The 18,876-nt window shown below is 41.0% G+C and overlaps 2 long non-coding RNA genes across 2 annotated transcripts in view; one reads left to right on the top strand and one right to left on the bottom strand.

Moving 5' to 3' along the window:
- Window positions 1-18,876, bottom strand: part of LOC149584664 (uncharacterized) — a 407,519-nt gene that overhangs the window by 148,736 nt on the left and 239,907 nt on the right. The window lies entirely within an intron of this gene.
- LOC149584669 (uncharacterized) lies at window positions 777-10,183 on the top strand. Its single transcript, XR_016380254.1, has 3 exons — window positions 777-1,156; window positions 5,288-5,579; window positions 9,775-10,183. It is a non-coding gene; the product is annotated as an uncharacterized LOC149584669 (long non-coding RNA).

Below are 18,876 nucleotides of genomic sequence, written 5' to 3' on the forward strand. Positions count from 1 at the left end.
GGCCATTTTTATCTCCTTCAATGTAAAGTTGTAAACAAAACTACTTTTTACTCGTCAACCGAGACGTCACCCTCTTGTGTGACGTCACAGCTAAGACAGAAGTTAGATAGCCAATCAGTGAAGGGAAGTTGATTTGAGGTTACTAAGACTGTTGTTACGAGTGTAAAGCATTATGGAGATATAAAGTGTGTCCCTTCTCTCTTATTCCCTTCTGGTTATATTTATAAATTTAGTTGGAACCATATCTCCTTGTGTCATAGCCAAGAGCGAAGTGTCTGTCCCCTCGAAAATAGCGCGGGTGGCGGAACTTGGTTAAATAGTATGTCGTAATCCCGCATTTTTAGTCGCAACCCAGTACTTGTTGGGCTGTTTAACTCGCCAAACAAAGTTCCATAGGCATTTCCAAAAAAAATCCTACAAGTGGGACAAGGGCGGAGACTTTCAACAGAGAGAATTTATAATAGGGAGTGGAAGCTCTTGCCCTTGACAGTGCTAAATACAATGTAGCTCAAACAAGTAGGCTGCGACGCTAAAACTGGCCAGGTAAATTTCCGGTCACATGACACTCCTTTAATTTTAAAGTTTGCCTTCAATTACTGTTGGTTGTACAATTACCCAATAAGGGTTGGCGATTTCGAGTGCGACTGGCGCCATTTGGAGTTATTTTAAGTCAGATGTTTCCCTTTCCCTAAAAAGGTTGTGTCCATCTCCCCTAGACCCTCCCGCAACATTCTAGACCCACCCTAGAGGGAGGGGCCACAAAAAATTACACCGGAAATGGACCTGGCCAGTTTTGTTGATCACGTGATTTTTGAGCTACATAATATTCCTCAGTTTCCACTCCCTATTATAAATTCTCTCTGCTTCAAAGCGCCGCTCGGGTTCGCGTATTTAGGCCTAGGTCTGGCAGTTGAAACCTCGATCATTCTTTGTAGTGTCACATATTTCTCATTTGGGCGCTGTTTATGTTGTTTTAATGCGTAAAAGTTGCGTCAATCTCGTAATCAACAGAACCCCGCGCTAGTTTACACGCGTGAATATCCGCGTCTATTCACGTATAAGGAATTTGTGTGGCTGAATTGACAATCGGAATAATACTTCATTTTGTTTTTGTTTTACTGTGAAAAGTGTATGAACAATGACCGACACGGATGAGGTAAGACACAATTCCTAATTTGGATTTTATCTTTAGGAGTATGAGGGCGGTAGATACAGGATGGAATAGATACTCTTTGGATTATGTAGCTGTAATAGAGACTTTTCAGCTGTATGAATACTACGTCAGATCCTCCTAAGTCTTGCCTCAGTTCTGGCAGCCATATTGGTGGGTTTCAGCTTATCTCCTGCATTCAACCCAGCAATATGGCCGTGTAAGTTTTCTCACAAACAGACTTGTAAATAGGGGGTACCAGGGAGCCTGTGACACCCAAGAAAACTCACAGGACACCCTGAAAAAAATTTTTAGAGGGGTCGGGTACCACCCGGGTACCCTGAAAAATTCGGGGCGATTCGAACTCTCGCAAGAGTTCAAGACTCAAAAGTGAAAGTAAAAGTTAAAAATACGCGGCTTTTCCTCGACACCAAAATAGATCTATGCCTCAGTATGATATTCAAGTTTTTTTATTTAATTACCCTTGTCCACTAGGGAGCCCCGGGTACCCAAGAAAATTGGGCTTTGGGGGGGGGGGTCGGGAGCCCTGTGGGCTCCCGATAAAATTATCACTATTTACAAGTCTGCTCACAAATCATAGCTCCTCCCCCAACTGAAAGATCTCTATACTCGTGAAATCAGATGCGTCAATGTTGTTAAATTTCTAGTTTTAAACGCAGTTTCATATTCGGTGTCATTGGTCTGACATTTATCATAGACTATTTTCCATCGGCCCTACTCGACAAGACAAAATGATTTATATATCGAAACTGAGTTATCGTGATTTTTCAATGTATTTTAAAAATAGAAACTTTGGTTCAATTATATTAAAAACTTTATATTTTGAAAGTAGAGACTCGAAAGTGTAATATAATACCACTTTCGTGCTAAAATATGATATGAAATTGTAAATTCCCATACCCTTTAACAAGGCCTAGCCGCAATGTAGGAAACCTATAAGCAATTTTTTCCGCCATAAAAGTACTACATGTCAATAAAAACAAACACCCTCTACCAAGCCCAGCATGCTTTGCGATACGGTAGGGGTGTGGCAAGTGTTGCCTCGAGTCGGAATTTTTGATAAATATTTTCTCAATTTTATTTGCGTGAAAACTGCCATATATTTTGAATCCAATGAGGACAACCATCGAAATGATGAGGGAGGAGTAACAATGATGAGTTTTTGCAAGCAGAATATTTTATAATAATGTATTACTGAAACCAGTAGGCCTACTTGATGCAGCACAGCAACGTAACGCTACAAATTAATATTATCATAAGTTCATAAGCCATTTTCCATAAGTTTGTCACTGGTGACTGAGAGATTGTAATGGAGTGACGTAGTTAAACGTCATATATTCTCGCAAAGCGACGCCTGTTGTGGCGCTGTCAAAGGCTTACTACAGCCTAAATCTTGTTAGATGTACTGCAAAACTTAGTGTAGTCTGCAATTGCCGCTTGTCGTTCTCGAAATGTGTCATACTTATGGAACTTATCTTATAATCGTATGATATCATGTGTGTAACCATAGTAGCCTTGGTAGCATTATTATTCATTGATATCTTTCCCAAACTCGAGGGGCTGATCACTTGCGAAATCAGATTTCCAACATCTTGAAATTTTGAAATCTCTGTTGAAATCATGAAATTTTTCCAACTTTGTTTGTATGAAATCTTACGAAATTTTGGTGAAATTTTTAGAAATTGTAAAAATTTCTGAAATTTTTAAAATCTCTAGAAATCATTAGGAAATTTTTTGAAATCTGAAATCGAGTGTACATACATATTTTTTGAAAGTGATCAGCCCCTCGCCCAAACTCCACGTGGGAGTTAGGCCTGGTTGAGTGGTGATTGACGAGCTTGTTTGTATTATGTTTGCGCTATTATAAATCCTAAGGATTGCTTAATACACACTTTTCTAGTTTAAATAGTTATTTTAAAAAATAATTTACGCGTTAAATAAATTATACATTCTCTGGATTAATAAGGTTACAAATTTATAACGATATATTTCCAACAGAACCCGGAAATAATTTCTATTCAACCCTTTCAGGTCATTTTTAAAAGCGGGAGGGACTTTTCGATTTTATCAAGAGGCATGGACCAAATATAGCGGGACACAAAACAGTTGTATTTGGGTGGGGCCTTATTTTACAGTTTTTTTAGCACTAAAGTCTGTCAAACGAAAGAAGAGCCCTGAGAAATTTGTCCAAATTGGTGTCGCCACCATCGACCCCATAGTACTTTATCAACTTGTTTTGTTTTGTCAATAGTCGTCTGTAATATAGTATGCTATAAACAGATAGGCATAATCGCAATAGAACCAATAAATTTTGCAATATATATTTAATACGTTTATGTTTCATGGTTTTGTACGATCATCGAGTATTATAGAATACAAAACAAAATTGTTGTTGAACTAGCATTGCAACTTATGTTAATGACATAAGTTAAAGTAGTTGTCCATAAGTAGTTCAGCATCAAAGCGTCTTCAGTCCACGTCTTTATCGGAGTCTTCGCTGTCTTCTTGCAATTGATTTTAAGACGTTCAATTGTGGTTTCGATGATGGGATCTTTTTCCCAATACTCATGCATTATATTCTCGACGTGCTCTATTGCCTTACGCCAATTCTCTGGTGTCACACGTTCAATGGCCCTCCATGTTGCATCTTTGACCGTCGAGAGTTTGAAACCAGAATTCTGCTTCGCAACGTCGTTCTTCACTTGTGCCCATATTAGTTCAATCGGGATAAACTGGCGATGGTACGGTGGAATCCTCACTACCGTGTGACCTCTACTTGTAGCAACCTCGTCAATTTCGTACTTCAGGGTGCTGGACTTGTGACGCTTTATTATTTCATAAAGTTCACGTCGAGAATATAATGCATGAGTATTGGGAAAAAGATCCCATCATCGAAACCACAATTGAACCTCTTAAAATTAATATGCAAGAAGACAGCGAAGACTCTGACGAAGACGTGGACTGAAGACGCTTTGATGCTGAACTACTTAGACTTATGGACAAGTACTTTAACTTATGTCATTAAAATATATTGCAATGCTAGTTCAACAAAGATAAAACTGGTGTCTTGTCGTTAATTTTGTTTTATATTCTTTAATACTCGATGATCGTAAAAAACCATGAAACATAAACATATTAAATTGCAAAATGTATTGGTTCTATTGCGATTAAGCCTATCTGTTTATAGCAGACTATATTACAGAGGACTATTGACAAAACAAAACAAGTTGATAGATTACTATGGGGTCGATGGTGGCGACACCAATTTGGACAAATTTCTCAGGGCTCTTCTTTCGTTTGACAGACTATAGCTATACTATTTCAAGTGCTATATCCCCTTGTGTTATCCTTAACGGTCTTTTATAAACGAATGTATCATGATTTCTGGAATACTTTCACAAAAGAAAATAAACAGGAACAAGATGGTCAAGACCCATATTTAAGCCTATAATTCCCGCTCCTATAATATATAAAAACCGTATTTCGACCGATTTATTTCTTGTGATAATATCCTTAATTCAAACAATTTTTACTTCTAATATAACTGTCAGAAAACATGAGTGAATAGTTCCTCGATGCGCTTTAACGGTGCTAACATTATTACTGAAAAGCCTTAAAAGTCGTGCAGAAAACATGAGTGAATAGCCCCTCGATGTGCAGCTCTCAAATTATTACCATTTGTCTACCTGTAACTTTAGTAGACGCATACTGCGCATGGCGGTAGAAACGTACCGAAACGATGTACTTTATTATAAATGCGTTTTTGTTATTGACACATTATTTAATGATAGAGCCTTAGGTGAAACTTGAAAAATAAAAAACCAAGGATTTTAGAATTTTCTTTTCAATTGCAAAATAAAAACGACAAATAGGTAGTAACAGTGCCAGAATATTTTAAAACTTCGAGGTCTTAATCGAATTTCTGATTGTTAAGAAAGTTAGTAAGAAAGTAACGTAATTATAATATATCAGCTTGAAATGAAAAAGTGGTTTGGGTTTCGCCCTCTCCTTAAAGACCACTTTGTTAACCAAGACTTCCTTATGCAAATTGAGGAAAACATGTAAACTAAAATTATTAACAAAAAAACAAATGGTAATTAAAGTATTTGATTATAGGTAGACTAAATTAACTCAACCCTGCGTATAAACACCGCGGATCGAAGCGTTGATCGCTGTACAGTTGACCTTTCCATCGAACAACAAACAGTCATGTCGCTGAGGACATTACTTTTCGTGTTTGAAGTGATTCATAATTCCATGTCGTTTATATCGTCTCTTTTTAAACGTATTCCATTACCGCAAATTTGGGATTCCTACCCAAATTACGGTTTCAAGTCCGTCTTCGCCTTTGGTAACACCAGATTTTTAAAACTATTTCCACCCGTTAAAGAAATCACCTCTACAACATGTGAGTAATAGACTTTTCAAGTAACTAGTTTTATAGATATAATACCCATATGGAGGTGATGTGACCCAACCAATAATAGTGGCAAAAACAATTCTGTTCCTTCAAATATCGAAGCGCAAATGTCTAATTTGGCTATATAGTTAAACAATGCATGAGGTCCGTTTTTTTCTAGCTAATGCATTATCTATCATCCAAAAAAAGAAATCTGATTTGTAAATAGGGGCTATCATAGTGAATTTATGGTGGAATTCATAAACGTCGGACGCAACGCAATTTAGTACAGGCGAAGGCAGGGCGTCGTGCGCAACCGTCTGCTTTTTGCGCACGACGCCCTGCCTTTGCCTGTACTATTGTTGCGTCCGTCGTTTATGAATTCCACCATAAAGCGATCCTTGTTTAGGGGCTATTCATAAAGCCAGGAATACATAGATTTATTACTTGGAATCTTTAAGAGGCCATTTTATGGGCCTGTGTGCTTCACTAAAAGGGGAGGACTGTGGAAACCGTCACCGTTGACGTCATGCATAATTTATTTGATCTTAAAAACCACGTGACATTGACGTAATTTGCGTCCTGCGCCGCAACAAAATACAAATGCTCTATGACAATTCGCCGTCCGGGCCACCGTTTTCAAGCTAAGATTGGAGGTTTTCACAAATGACCCCTAAAATTTAATTCAGGAACCAAAAGACAATGCTAATTAAATGTAAATTGTCATCCCCAAAAACTATCTGAAATGTAGTTAAAGCAAAGCGCGGGTCCTGAGGATCACCTACAAGTTGACTATCTTCCTGAACACCGCGTTTAGCTTGGCGAAGGCTAGTGGGCGGTATTTATAAGCGCACTTTTATATCCCGCCCACAAATACCTCGTGTATTTACCAAGGCAGGGATAGATTTAATTTTAGAAGTAGAAATGGAGAACAGAGTAAAGTGGGCGCGCGTCAAAGTCCCCCCTTACAAAAATCTTCTTAAGAGTTCTAAAGGAATTTCTGTGGAACCCTACGGAGCCCTTGGGATCATTTTCTAAAGAAACAATTTCCAAAGACTTCCTTGGAATTTCCTAAAGAATTCTTGAGATAAATTTCCAAAGAATGTCTTGGGATTATTTTCCAAAGAAATTTTTTAGGAATTCTAAAGTTAAATTTCCAAAGAATGTCTTGGGATTATTTTCCAAAGAAATTCTTTAGGAATTCTAAAGATAAATTTCCAAAGAATGTCTTGGGTTTATTTTCCAAAGAAATTCTTTAGGAATTCTAAAGATAAATTTCCAAAGAATGTGTAAGGTTTATTTTCTAAAGAAATTCTTTAGGAATTCTAGAGATAAATTTCCAAAGAATGTCTTGGGATTATTTTCTAAAGAAATCTTTAGGAATTCTAGAGATATATTTCTTAAGAATGTCTTGGGATTATTTTCTAAAGAAATTCTTTAGAAATTCTAAAGATAAATCTCCAAAGAATGTATAAGGTTTATTTTCTAAAGAAATTCCTAAGGAATTCTAGAGATAAATTTCCTAAGAATGTCTTGGGATTATTTTTCCAAAGAAATTCTTAAGGAATTTTAGAGATAAATTTCCTAAGAATGTCTAGGGATTATTTTATAAAGGAATTCTTTAGGAACTCTAGAGCTAAATTTCCAAAGAAGATCTAGGGTTTATTTTCCAAAGAAATTCGTTTGGAATTCAAGAGATATATTTCCAAAGAAGGTCTAGGGTTTATTTTCCAACGAAATTAGTTAAGAATTTTAGAGATGAATTTCAAAGGGCCAGATATATTGCAATTATGCTTTACGTATAATTATCTCAAATATTTTTACCCAAATTGTTTATCTAAAGTTTTCCTTAACTTAATGGTTAAAAAATTTAAAAACTAGAGGTGTGCGGTTAACCGTTTCAATCGAATAATTCGATTTGGTATTCGATAAGCCCATTTTCACTATTCGATTCGAATATCGAATACCGAACTGACTATTCGGTTAAAGTTCGACTACCATAAATTTAGGTCCTTGGCTCTAGAGAGACCCACCTTATTTAAAAAAATTTTCATCCCAATTTTATTTGTCTCCCATCAAAAACTACCAGCAAGTGCATAGGAAAATTTTAAGAAATACTTGACCACCAATGAGGAGGGGTATTTTGAAATTTAGGAGCTTCTAATGTTCTTCTCCTTACTTTGTATTGACTATTGGCGAATATTACGGTTACTACCCGATTAACCGCGAATAGTTGGCCTAGTATTCGCGAATATTAGGGTTAAATATTCGCGGTTACTAGGCTTAACTATTCGCGATTAATCGGGAAGGAAAAACATTACCAAGGCCGAACTATTCGGTGTTCGATTTGGAATAAACTATTCGATTCGGTATTTGATAAGGAAAATTTTTTGGTATTCGATAACCGGTTCGATACCCAAAAAGTGGTATTTGCACACCTCTATTAAAAACGTTTAACGAAGGCTTGTTCCGTAGCTAAGGCTCAGCATGCGCTGAAATGAAATGTTATATTTACATATTTTTTTCTTTTTTTTTGCCTTTAATAATCCGTGAGGTGTTTATTTAAAGGATAAAATAGATTAAAAGTAAAGTAAGAGTAATTAAAATCGTTGTTTAGATTTACATGGAATCTAAGCTGGCAGTCGGAATTGTTGCTTAATTCTCTTATGGCATGTTTTATCTTTATTTCGAGCGTAATTAGAGTCCAAAATAAATATTTTTTTAGAAATATTGTAGAGATAATTAGGTTAAACGCGTTTCTGGTGCTCAAAAAACTCTCAATGAATATACATCGTTAAATTTAACAACAACGTATGGATCTACTGCTTGGCCATTAAAGCCTCCAAAACCCACTTAGTACCCTATACAATTGCACAAGGTTTAAACTTTCAGCCGTTTACGGATGTTTAAAAGTCTGACTTTATAAGCAATTTCACACTGCATGCGAGAATTTCCCTCGCTGTAAGGGGTGTAATTCACCATATAAGAACTGCATTCCCAGTATTGGGATATGGTTCTGCATGTGAGAGCTATCCTCGTTTCTAGGGACTAAATTAATTTACCCCATAACCTTCTCTATATGTTACCCAAGAAAATTCCATAGATATTTCCAAAGACATTTCCAAGTAAATTCCGAAGATATTTCTCAAGAAAATTCCAAAGATATTTCTCAAGAAAATTCCAAAGATATTTCCCAAGAAAATTCCAAAGATATTTCCCAAGAAAATTCCAAAGATATTTCCCAAGAAAATTCCAAAGATATTTCCCAAGGAAATTCCTAAGACATTTCCCAAAGAAATTCCAAAGACATTTCCCAAGAAAATTCCTAAGACATTTCCCAAGGAAATTCCAAAGACATTTCCCAAGGAAATTCCAAAGAGGTTTCCCAAGAAAATTCCAAAGATATTTCCCATGAAAATTGCAAAGATATTTCCCAAGAAAATTCCAAAGATATTTCTCAAGAAAATTCCAAAGATATTTCTCAAGAAAATTCCAAAGGTATTTCCCAAGAAAAATCCAAAGATATTTCCCATGAAAATTCCAAAGATATTTCCCAAGAAAATTCCAAAGATATTTCTCAAGAAAATTCCAAAGATATTTCCCAAGAAAATTCCAAAGATATTTCCCAAGAAAATTCCAAAGATATTTCCAAAGTAATTTCCAAAGAAAAAGAGGCCAATATTCCCCAATTTCCAAAAGAACGCCTTAAGGATTTCCAAAGCAATTTCCCAAGGAATTTTCTTAAGAGTTCTTAAGAAGATTTTTGTAAGGGGTACCTCCTGAACAGATTTCTACTCTTACAGATTAAATATCTACCCCTGAACAGATCCCTCAATCGAAATCCCAATCGCTGCGTGCGTCTGATAGTTCTTAGACCACGTTATCGGAGTCCTTGAGAACTCCTCGTTTAAATAAGGCTACATTACCCGATATTTATTTAGAACCTTTTAAATTGGGATGGCGACGAGAGGTATGTAAGAGGGCGACGGTTCAGCCCGGAGGTAATGAAGTTGATATCTATTATCGACCTCCTGATAATAAAAGGTTAAGGTCACCTTATGAGGTTCAAGTTTACCATAATAATAATAACGTCCCGAACCTAAAAAGGGAATATTTCTGTTTTTCCCGAGATCCAATCTCTGTCTTCCCATGGGAGTTTATCTCCCAAGCATCTAAACGGAATTACTAATATATCTAATTTTAGATGACCGAAGGAAGACGTCCACTACCCATACACTTTGATCCTCCGTAAGGAGAGACTTATATCACAGTAAAAGGGAAGCCCTTCGGGTATGAAGATTGAACAGAAGCTCATGCAGCACCAATGAAGAAAAAATCATTTTTCTGTGAACAAAATTTTGTGAACGAACTTAAAAATACCTATACCCCTGCTAATGATTTTAAGGGTTCCTCGGGGTAACCCTAACTTGAAACAAACAGTCTTGGAATTGTTCTATATTTTTGTATTATAAACAAAAGTTCCTAAAGAGGGGGGATGTAACATGGCTGCCAGAATTCTTGGAGCTTCCACTCCTTGGTTCTGGCAGGGCATATCTTAAGTAAGGATATGATGGCCAGGGAAATTAAGTCCTACATTCCTTCCATGACACCTCCATTTTATATTCTACTGGATTTCTTACTTACGATTTTAATGTTACGTCTTATGTTAATGAAAACTAAAAAAATGCTTTTTTTAAAGAACGATCATTTTTTATCATATGGTATTGCATTTGTTAAACTTTATTAGATTTTTAAGTAATTCGCCAATCAAATTGATAAAACCCAAACTTGATTGAGACTGAAGCACTTAAATAAGCATCCTGGTTCGTGCTCTGAAAATATCACTAGGAATTTATAATACCATAATTACCCCTGATAAGTAAAACAAGACGTTGGACCAATGTAACCGACATATTCATCCGCGTCCAAAAGGAAATTGAAGACAATTTCTAAATATAAATCGACCCCCCCCTGATAACAAATCTCGCATTTTCTTCAAAAAAAATCAACGGACAAAGACTATTGAAAAAGAGTGTACATGACCTTTAACGTCTACTGGAACGTCTTGTTGTTCTTCTTGATTCTTAAACGGTTTGTAATTGACCTCCTCCGCATAACCTTCGAACAATAGCATGATATGTTTGTCGATTTCGAACCCGTTCCAAACCATTTCCAAGCCCAGACGATACATTAGATGCATAGCCGCGTATTCGGAATAAACATTACTCAACGTCTTAAAGCGTAGTATTAATTAGTTATTACAGCACGTCGTCGTTATAAGACGTTGAATGCGGTTTTTTCTTATTCCAAATTAGCAGCTTTGCATTTGATGTATAATGAAAAGGCAGAGGGTTGTAAAAGTTTTTAAAAGCAATTTCCATCCGATAGAGTTATGGTGAATAATAATATAAATAGATCCTGACAAAAGGGGAAATAATTTTCAGCCCTGTGTGTATTACAAGATGGTCTAGCCCATAATTTAGCCACATCGTTTACGTACTCTTGCTATCCCTACTACAATAACTATACTTCTAGTGAAATATCCCCTAATATTCCGGTCAGAGGGAATAGTTTTTCAATGGCTGCTTGGCAATGAGAATCAAATATCGCCAACGCCCGTTACTAAATTGCTAATACTAATACTACTACCACTACTACTCAGGTAAAACTATTAGTCCCATCGATGCTTTGTAGCTAAGAGAAAACAAAAAAATTCCAAAGCGGGCTTCCAGAATTCTCGCCCGCTCGGACCGGTTCTATATCCATCGAATTTCTCTCTCTCTCTCTCTCTCTCTCTCTCTCTCGCTCTCTCTCTCTCTCTCGCTCTCTCTCTCTCGCTCTCTCTCTCTCTCTCTCTCTCTCTCTCGCTCTCTCTCGCTCTCTCTCTCGCTCTCTCTCTCTCTCTCTCTCTCTCTCTCTCTCTCTCTCTCTATAATTACTTTTTGATGTTTACCTTTCTACTATGTTCTGATACACTTGTTTAATTTGATTAGATAATTCTTATTTGATATATAACTCTCTACTATGTTCTGATACCCTTATTTAATTTGATTTGCTAATTATTCTTTGATATTTTACTCTGTACGAATACTCTTGTGACGCTAAATAAAGCCAATTTGCAAACAAACTCTCTCTCTCTCTCTCGCTCTCGCTCTCGCTCTCTCTCGCTCTCTCTCTCTCGCTCTCTCTCTCTCTCTCATTTTGAGCGAGTGGGTGTGTTCTTTGTGTGCTCCTGCATTTTACAGTTTTTTAGTGCGTTTTTTCGCGTTTGTTATGCGCGTTTTTTATCACCGCCTTTTTAAAGGCAGTCGTTTGCGTTTTCTTGGTGTTTGCGAGACTTTTCCGGTTTTAATTAGTGAGTAATTACAAGTTAATTGCCGGATTTAGTGGGCCTTGGCCCCCACGCTACCGCGAGGCTTAACTGTTTCGCGCGATGCAGCCTAATATTTCTACGGCGTCTTCCTCGCCGCCGCTCCGCTCCGTGTTGTTTCCCGCCTTGGCTCTACCGCCGCTTCCGCGGGCCGTTCTATCTCCTACCGTTTCGCTTCGGCGATCGCTCTCCGATAACTGCCTCGCTCCCCCGGCTTCGCCCTCCGCGCCGGCTAACGCGCCGTCTTCGACACCCGTCCCGTCGTGGGCCAACGTCGCCGCCGACGCTACTCGCTCGGCAGCTGCCGCCGCCGCCACCGATACCCCACCGCATACCTTCGTCTTTCAATCATCGGCTTCGGCTTCGGTGAGTGAAAAAGGTATCTCGTTCCGGCCGTCCCATGTAAGGGCTTCGGTTGAAGATTTTTTGACCGCCATTGCCTCCACGGTTCCCGCCAAAAATATCACGCACATCTATCGTGAAAATGGCCAAGTTTTTGTCTATTTCTCGGATAAATCTTGGGCCTTACAACTCATTGCGGCTGGTTTCACCTTCCGCAACTCTCACTTGGATTGCCTCCCACTCGGAGTTTCTCCCAAGCGCGTACAACTTTCCGGGGTACACCCTGAAATCACCGATCAAATGCTTCTCTCTATTCTCTCCAAATATGGTACCGTTCAAGGGAAGATTCGTAGTGTTACCGCCGCGGTAACGCTATCTGATTTTAAACATATCTCTTGCGCTCGAAAAGAAGCCACCATGCTTTTTAAGTCTGACGACGAATTCCGACAGCTGCCCCCTTACTTTACCATCTTTATCAACGGTACGCGCCACATGATTGGTGTTAATTTACCAACCCGCTGTAGCGTGTGCCACGCCACAGGACACATGGGCAGGTCTTGCCCCACCACCGCCCCTGCTGCTCAAGCTTCTACAGCTCCCGCTGCCACGATTACTACGGCCTCCACCGCCTCATCTTCTACCACGGGCCCCACCGCTCCGGTTGTTATGACCTCCACCGCCTCATCATCAACCACGGGCCCCACAGCCCCGGTTATTACGGCTCCTCTCGCCTCAGCTAGTGTCAACCCTACCGCCTCCGTCACAACCGTCCTTTCCCAGCATACCCCAGCTCCCCCTCACTCCCCTTCTCCCACCATGCCTTTCGTTCCCTCACCGCACCCCTTCGTTGTTCCCACTGCTCCTGGCCCTGTTCCGCCTGTTTCCCCCCTCCTTCCCCTGTTTCCTCCACCGTCTGTCTCTGTCTCCACCGATTCCCAGTCCCCATCTGCGGCCGTTGACCCTTCGTCCTTCCCTATGGAAGCGGAATCAGAGGTCACGTCCGGGGATGATGACTTTGACACCGACCCTACTGTCAAAGTAGTTAAACGTTCTCGTCGTGGAAGATTGGAAAAGCGGAAGCTAGGTACCTCTAGCTCTCCCGCCCCCGTCGTCCCCAATCCGCTGATTAAGAAGCAACGTGCCGTTTCGCGCTCGCGTTACGCGTACGACGCCACCACAAACTCGTGGTCCGACGCTAAAGGCCCTTTCAATGCGGTGTTCCCCCATGAAACGGTTATCTCGTTCATCCGCGACACGCTCAACATTCCGGCGGAGGTTATGCGTTCCCTCGCTAAGAAGTACGTCACCGACCAGACGTCGGCCTTGTCTCTCGCGCGCCAAGTACTTGTCGTCGCCTATACGGATCCCGCCATACAGGCCATCGTCTCCCCTGACGCCCGAAAAAATCACCGCAATGCCTATTACCGACTTTCTGGTAACGTGAAGCGCTTGTTCCCCGAGTCCTCCGTTTTGTCATCGTAATCCCGCGAGTTTTGTTTATTTTTTTTGTCATGTCCTTTTCAGTACTCAGTTTAAACCCGCGCGGTATTGGCACGGACATCACGTCTATTCGGTGCCGCGATTTTGTGAAACGCGCTAACCCGTCAATTATTTGTTTCCAAGAGACTAATATTTCGTCTACATTCGCCCGTTCGTTCGTCTGGACCACATGGCCATATATTTTTACCCACGCCGTCGACGATCCCTGTCGCGGCTCCGGTGTCTCTGTGGGCCTCACCCCCGCTCTACATTCTGCCATCACTGCTTCCGACTCTTTTCGGGGTCGCTGCATTTACAATCGTTTCCGCGCTGGTACTTTTGACTCTGCCACACCCGTTCACCTATTTAATGTATATATTTCCTCAACAAGCCACGCCCTAGCTTTGGACACCATCGCCTATGTATCTGATACGCTCGACCATATTGACCCGACCCACTCCGCTATACTGGTCGGTGACTTCAACTGCTGCCTTCACCCCGACTCTGACCGCCGTCACTGCCGCGAAACTCGTTTTGCAGTAAGCGGTGCTCTACGCAATCTTGTACAACGCTTTAATTTAACTGACGTCTTCCCCTCGCTCTCCCCGTCGGCGCCCGGTTTCACTTGGCATCGGAGGCACCGGGGAACACTCATGTCCGCCCGTTTAGACCGTATATATGTCAGGGGCCCCATCCGCCCTAAGTCAATTAACAATATCGCCAGCAACTTCTCTGACCATGATGCAGATTTGTGTCATTTTTTGCGTGTTTTTAAAGTGCCAGCCTCGCCTCCTTTCTGGAGACTCAAGCCTGATGCGCTCCTTGACGTTGACTTCCAGTCAGCCCTGCGGAACTACCTCGAAACTTTAATCTCCGGAAAACCACCTCTGCTCCCTTTGGTGCCCTGGTGGTTCGACACCTTAAAACCGGAAATTAAACGCTTCAGCGTTCTTTACTGGCATGAACGTCGGGTTTTAGACTCGCGGACGCTCGCCCGTTTGGAAGCTGAAGTCGCTATGTCCGATCGCTGTACAATTGAAGGCCTCGCTTGTGAGGAACGTTTTAACGCTTTTCTTCTCCGGCAGTCGGCGGATTCTCTCCGCCGCGCACGCGAGACTCATTATCGGTCGATAGACACGCCCTCTAGGGATTTTTATCGACTTGAAAAACGCGCTGTCGCCACCAACCTCATGCCCGGACTCAATGACTCTTCTGGGGTGCTAGTCGAGGACCCAGACGCCATACGAGATGTTATTATGTCTTTTTACAGTGATCTATACTCTCCTCCTCCCTCTACTCCAGACGCCAACGCGTATGCTGACCTCATTACCGACCTCCCGACCCTCACACCAGAACAGTCTGACTCCCTTGCCGACCCCATAACCCTACCCGACCTGTCCACAGCTTTGAAGCGCCTTTCCCCTGGCAAAGCTAGCGGGATTGACGGCCTTCCAGTTGAATTTTATGTCGCTTTTTGGAACCTTTTAGGACCCATCCTACTTCAGGTTTTTCACTCTCTTCCTCTATATCCCAATTACTCACCCCGTTTCACCGCTTCAGTTATCTCCCTGCTCCCGAAAGCTGGGAACCTGCTTGATTTGGCGAATTGGCGCCCGGTTTCCCTAACTAATGCTGATTATAAAATCTACGCGAGAACTCTTGCTAACCGTCTCAACCTCGTCATTGGCGCCCTCATTGCACCTTCACAAACGTACTCTATTCCTGGCCGATGCATTTACGATACTTTAACAACACTTCGTGATAGTATAGCCCTAGCGAATGCAAATACTGAACCCCTTGCTCTTGTTAACGTTGACTTTCGTAAAGCTTTCGATCGCGTTAATCATACTTACCTTTTTTCCCTCTTATCCCGTTACGGTTTCCCTCCGGTTTTCGTTCGACAGCTACGTTCCCTATACACTGATTCGCATTTTAAAGTCCGCGTAAACAACGTTTTAACACCGGGTATCCCGTTCACTCGTGGGATCAGGCAGGGTTGCCCCCTTTCGGGAATACTCTTCGTTCTGACCCTTGAACCGTTATTATCCTCTCTCCGCCGTTGTATCCCAATCCGTCCCGGCCCCCCGCATTTTGAAACCGTCACCGCGGCCTTTGCCGATGACCTCACAATTTTGATCCGTAATACCGCAGACTTTCCCACCCTAGACCGATGCTTACACAAATATTCGCTAGCCTCAGGCGCCGAAATTAATTACGCAAAATCATTCGTCCTCTGGTGTGGCGCGTGGCGCCTCTCCCCCCCGTTATTCACACTTCCGATTCCGTCTCGCACGGACGGTGGTAAATTCCTCGGAGTTTACCTAGGTAACACTGCGACCTTTGATTCTCAAAACTGGCCAGAGCTCACATCTCGCCTTTCCGGTGTTTTTGGGCGCTGGACCAGATACAGACACCTGTGTTCCCTTACCGGTAGGGTATTACTTATAAATCAGTTAGCCGCGTCAATTTTGTGGCATAGGCTTAAAGTTCTTACCCCCCCCCCCGCCCTCTGTGTCTGTGGAATGGCAGGGCATGGTTATAAACTTCCTTTGGGCTGGTGTCCATTGGGTTTCTTCCCGCGCTCTGTATCCCGCGCGACACGAAGGGGGACTGGGCCTCGTTAATATCCAGAGTAAGATTACCGCTTTTCGCGTTCAAACCCTTTCAGGCTTTCTCAACAGTGACCCCCCTTGTCAGGCGGTTTCGCTATTTCGCAAACACCTACCGCACTTCCCTACCGTCCGTGATGCTCTTTTTACAACCACCAGCGCTCATAGTCACATCCCGTTTTACTCCGATGCCTTAAAGGCGTGGTTCAAGTTCCCACTTCGTGTAGACCCGTCCTTATCTTCCCGACAGTCCTTTCTTGATCTACCGCTCCTTCACTCCCCGTTCATAACCACTGTCACCGGTTCCCACCTAACTCTAAATACTGCAGGCAATTTGGCTTCCCTACGCGTTCGGCGGATCTTGGATCTTTTAGACGACAGTGGCCGCTGGATTCCTCAGGGCGGGTTACTCCAAGGTAGACCTCCCTCCCGTTTAACGGTCACACACGTACGCACTACTATACAGGCTCTCACCCGCTCTTTCCCCACAGTTTTTAATCAAAGGGGCTTGAACCACGCCTTTTCATTCTCAGGCCCACATGCCCTTCACCTCACAGCTGAAGGCTTTGTTGCTGGTAGACTAGTACGTACTACCCTCTCGAATAATCCGACCACCAAGCTCCTTTATGACGTCCTCCTTAGCCATACCTTCCGTCCCATTTTACCTATCGCACCTGATAATTGTCCGATCCTGCCCACCCTGAAATGGTGAAACACCCGTTCCATTTCACCACTCACCAGCAGAGCGGAGGCGTGTGTTCGTTGGCGCGCCCTGCATGGCTCCCTACCCCACCCATCCCGTCTCTCCCACATTGTTCAGACTGATTCACCGCGATTTTGCCCTTTCTGTCCTTCTGACGGAACATTTCTCCACACTTATTTCTTCTGCCCGTTTATTGAGGCAGTACACAGCAATATTTTAACCCATCTTAGTCGTTGGACAGGCCACAATCATAACCGCTACGAGATTTGGACCCTAGTTCAATCTCAGGCTAGTGATCACCCCCTCTGTAACTTCGTATTTACCATTTCTTTGCCGTCATTTCGGAGGCGTTTAGAGATTTGAACAACATCTCTCTAGTGTCTGTGTCCTTTGACGCGCATGTACTCGCGATCACACGAAAAATCGTTAACCGTTGTGCAGCCCGTTTTCGTGCTGAACGGTCTCGCGCTCTGTCCCCTCAGCAAGTGCGGTCGTTCCTCGCTCGTTGGGGATTAGACGACGAACCACGCTGGTTTTTGTAATTAATTTTATTAGTTTCCTTTTTTTTGTTTTGTATATTACTAGTCAGTTCTCCCTTAAACTTGAGTGTGTTTTTTTTTCTTTAGTTAGTATTTCCGTATGGTTCACGGGTAGTTGAGCGGTTTTCAAAAGAGCGATTTGGAATAAAGCGGTTCCTAAAACAGCGGTTTGCAAAACCGCGTACAAGCAAAACCGCGGTTGCTGTTTCCGCGTTTCTCAATACAGCGCTGTTTCCCAAAACAGCGGTTGCTGTTTCCGCCCAAACTGTGATTGATGGGGAGGGAAATATCTATTATATTAAACATATAGGACAAAGAACAATATTATGCAAAAAGGAGTAATGTTGTATCGGAAGTAAATATAAAATATAATTTTTTGGAAAAGGCATATTACTTTGGGACGTTAATGAAGATAAACAACAATATTTTGGAAAAGGCGTACTTTCGTACGCTCAAGATATAAACGCTGTATTCAAAATGCGCTAAAACGAGAAATGGCTATAATGGCAAACGCGTTTATGAAAAAGCCGTTTTGGACAATGCTGTTTTGATAACACGCCCAATCGATAACATACCTTTCCGTATTTTTGTACTTATTCCTTGTATATATATTGTTAGTTGTCTAACTGTTTATTACTGCATATTTCGCTTCGTATTTTCTTACATTGTTTAACATTTTTTTTTGATTTAATACAATCGTTTAAATTCCAATTTGATTTAATACAATCGTTTCACTTCCAATTTGCTTTCATACAATCGTTTCACTACCAATTTGATTTAATACAATCGTTTAACTTACAATTTGATTTAATACCTTGTTTAACTTCCAATTTGATTTAATACCTTGTTTAACTTCCAATTTGATTTAATACCTTGTTTAACTTACAATTTGATTTACTACCTTGTTTAACTTACAATTTGTTTTAATACCTTGTTTAACTTACAATTTGTTTTAATACCTTGTTTAACTTACAATTTGTTTTAATACCTTGTTTAACTTACAATTTGATTTAATACCTTGTTTAACTTACAATTTGATTTAATACCTTGTTTAACTTCCAATTTGATTTATTACCTTGTTTTAACTTCCAATTTGTTTTAATACCTTGTTTAATTTCCAATTTGATTTAATGCCTTGTTTAACTTCCAATTTGATTTAATACCTTAATTTAATTTCATATCTTTTTAATGTGTATTTCTTTTTGTCGTAATAAACGTGCCATTTTGAAAACAAAAAAACTCTCTCGCTCTCTCTCTCTCTCTC

The sequence above is a fragment of the Phalangium opilio genome, unplaced genomic scaffold, assembly GCF_054372755.1.
Source record: "Phalangium opilio isolate 3A_F unplaced genomic scaffold, DU_Popi_V2 ptg001170l_1, whole genome shotgun sequence".
In the NCBI taxonomy this organism is placed as follows: domain Eukaryota; kingdom Metazoa; phylum Arthropoda; class Arachnida; order Opiliones; family Phalangiidae; genus Phalangium; species Phalangium opilio.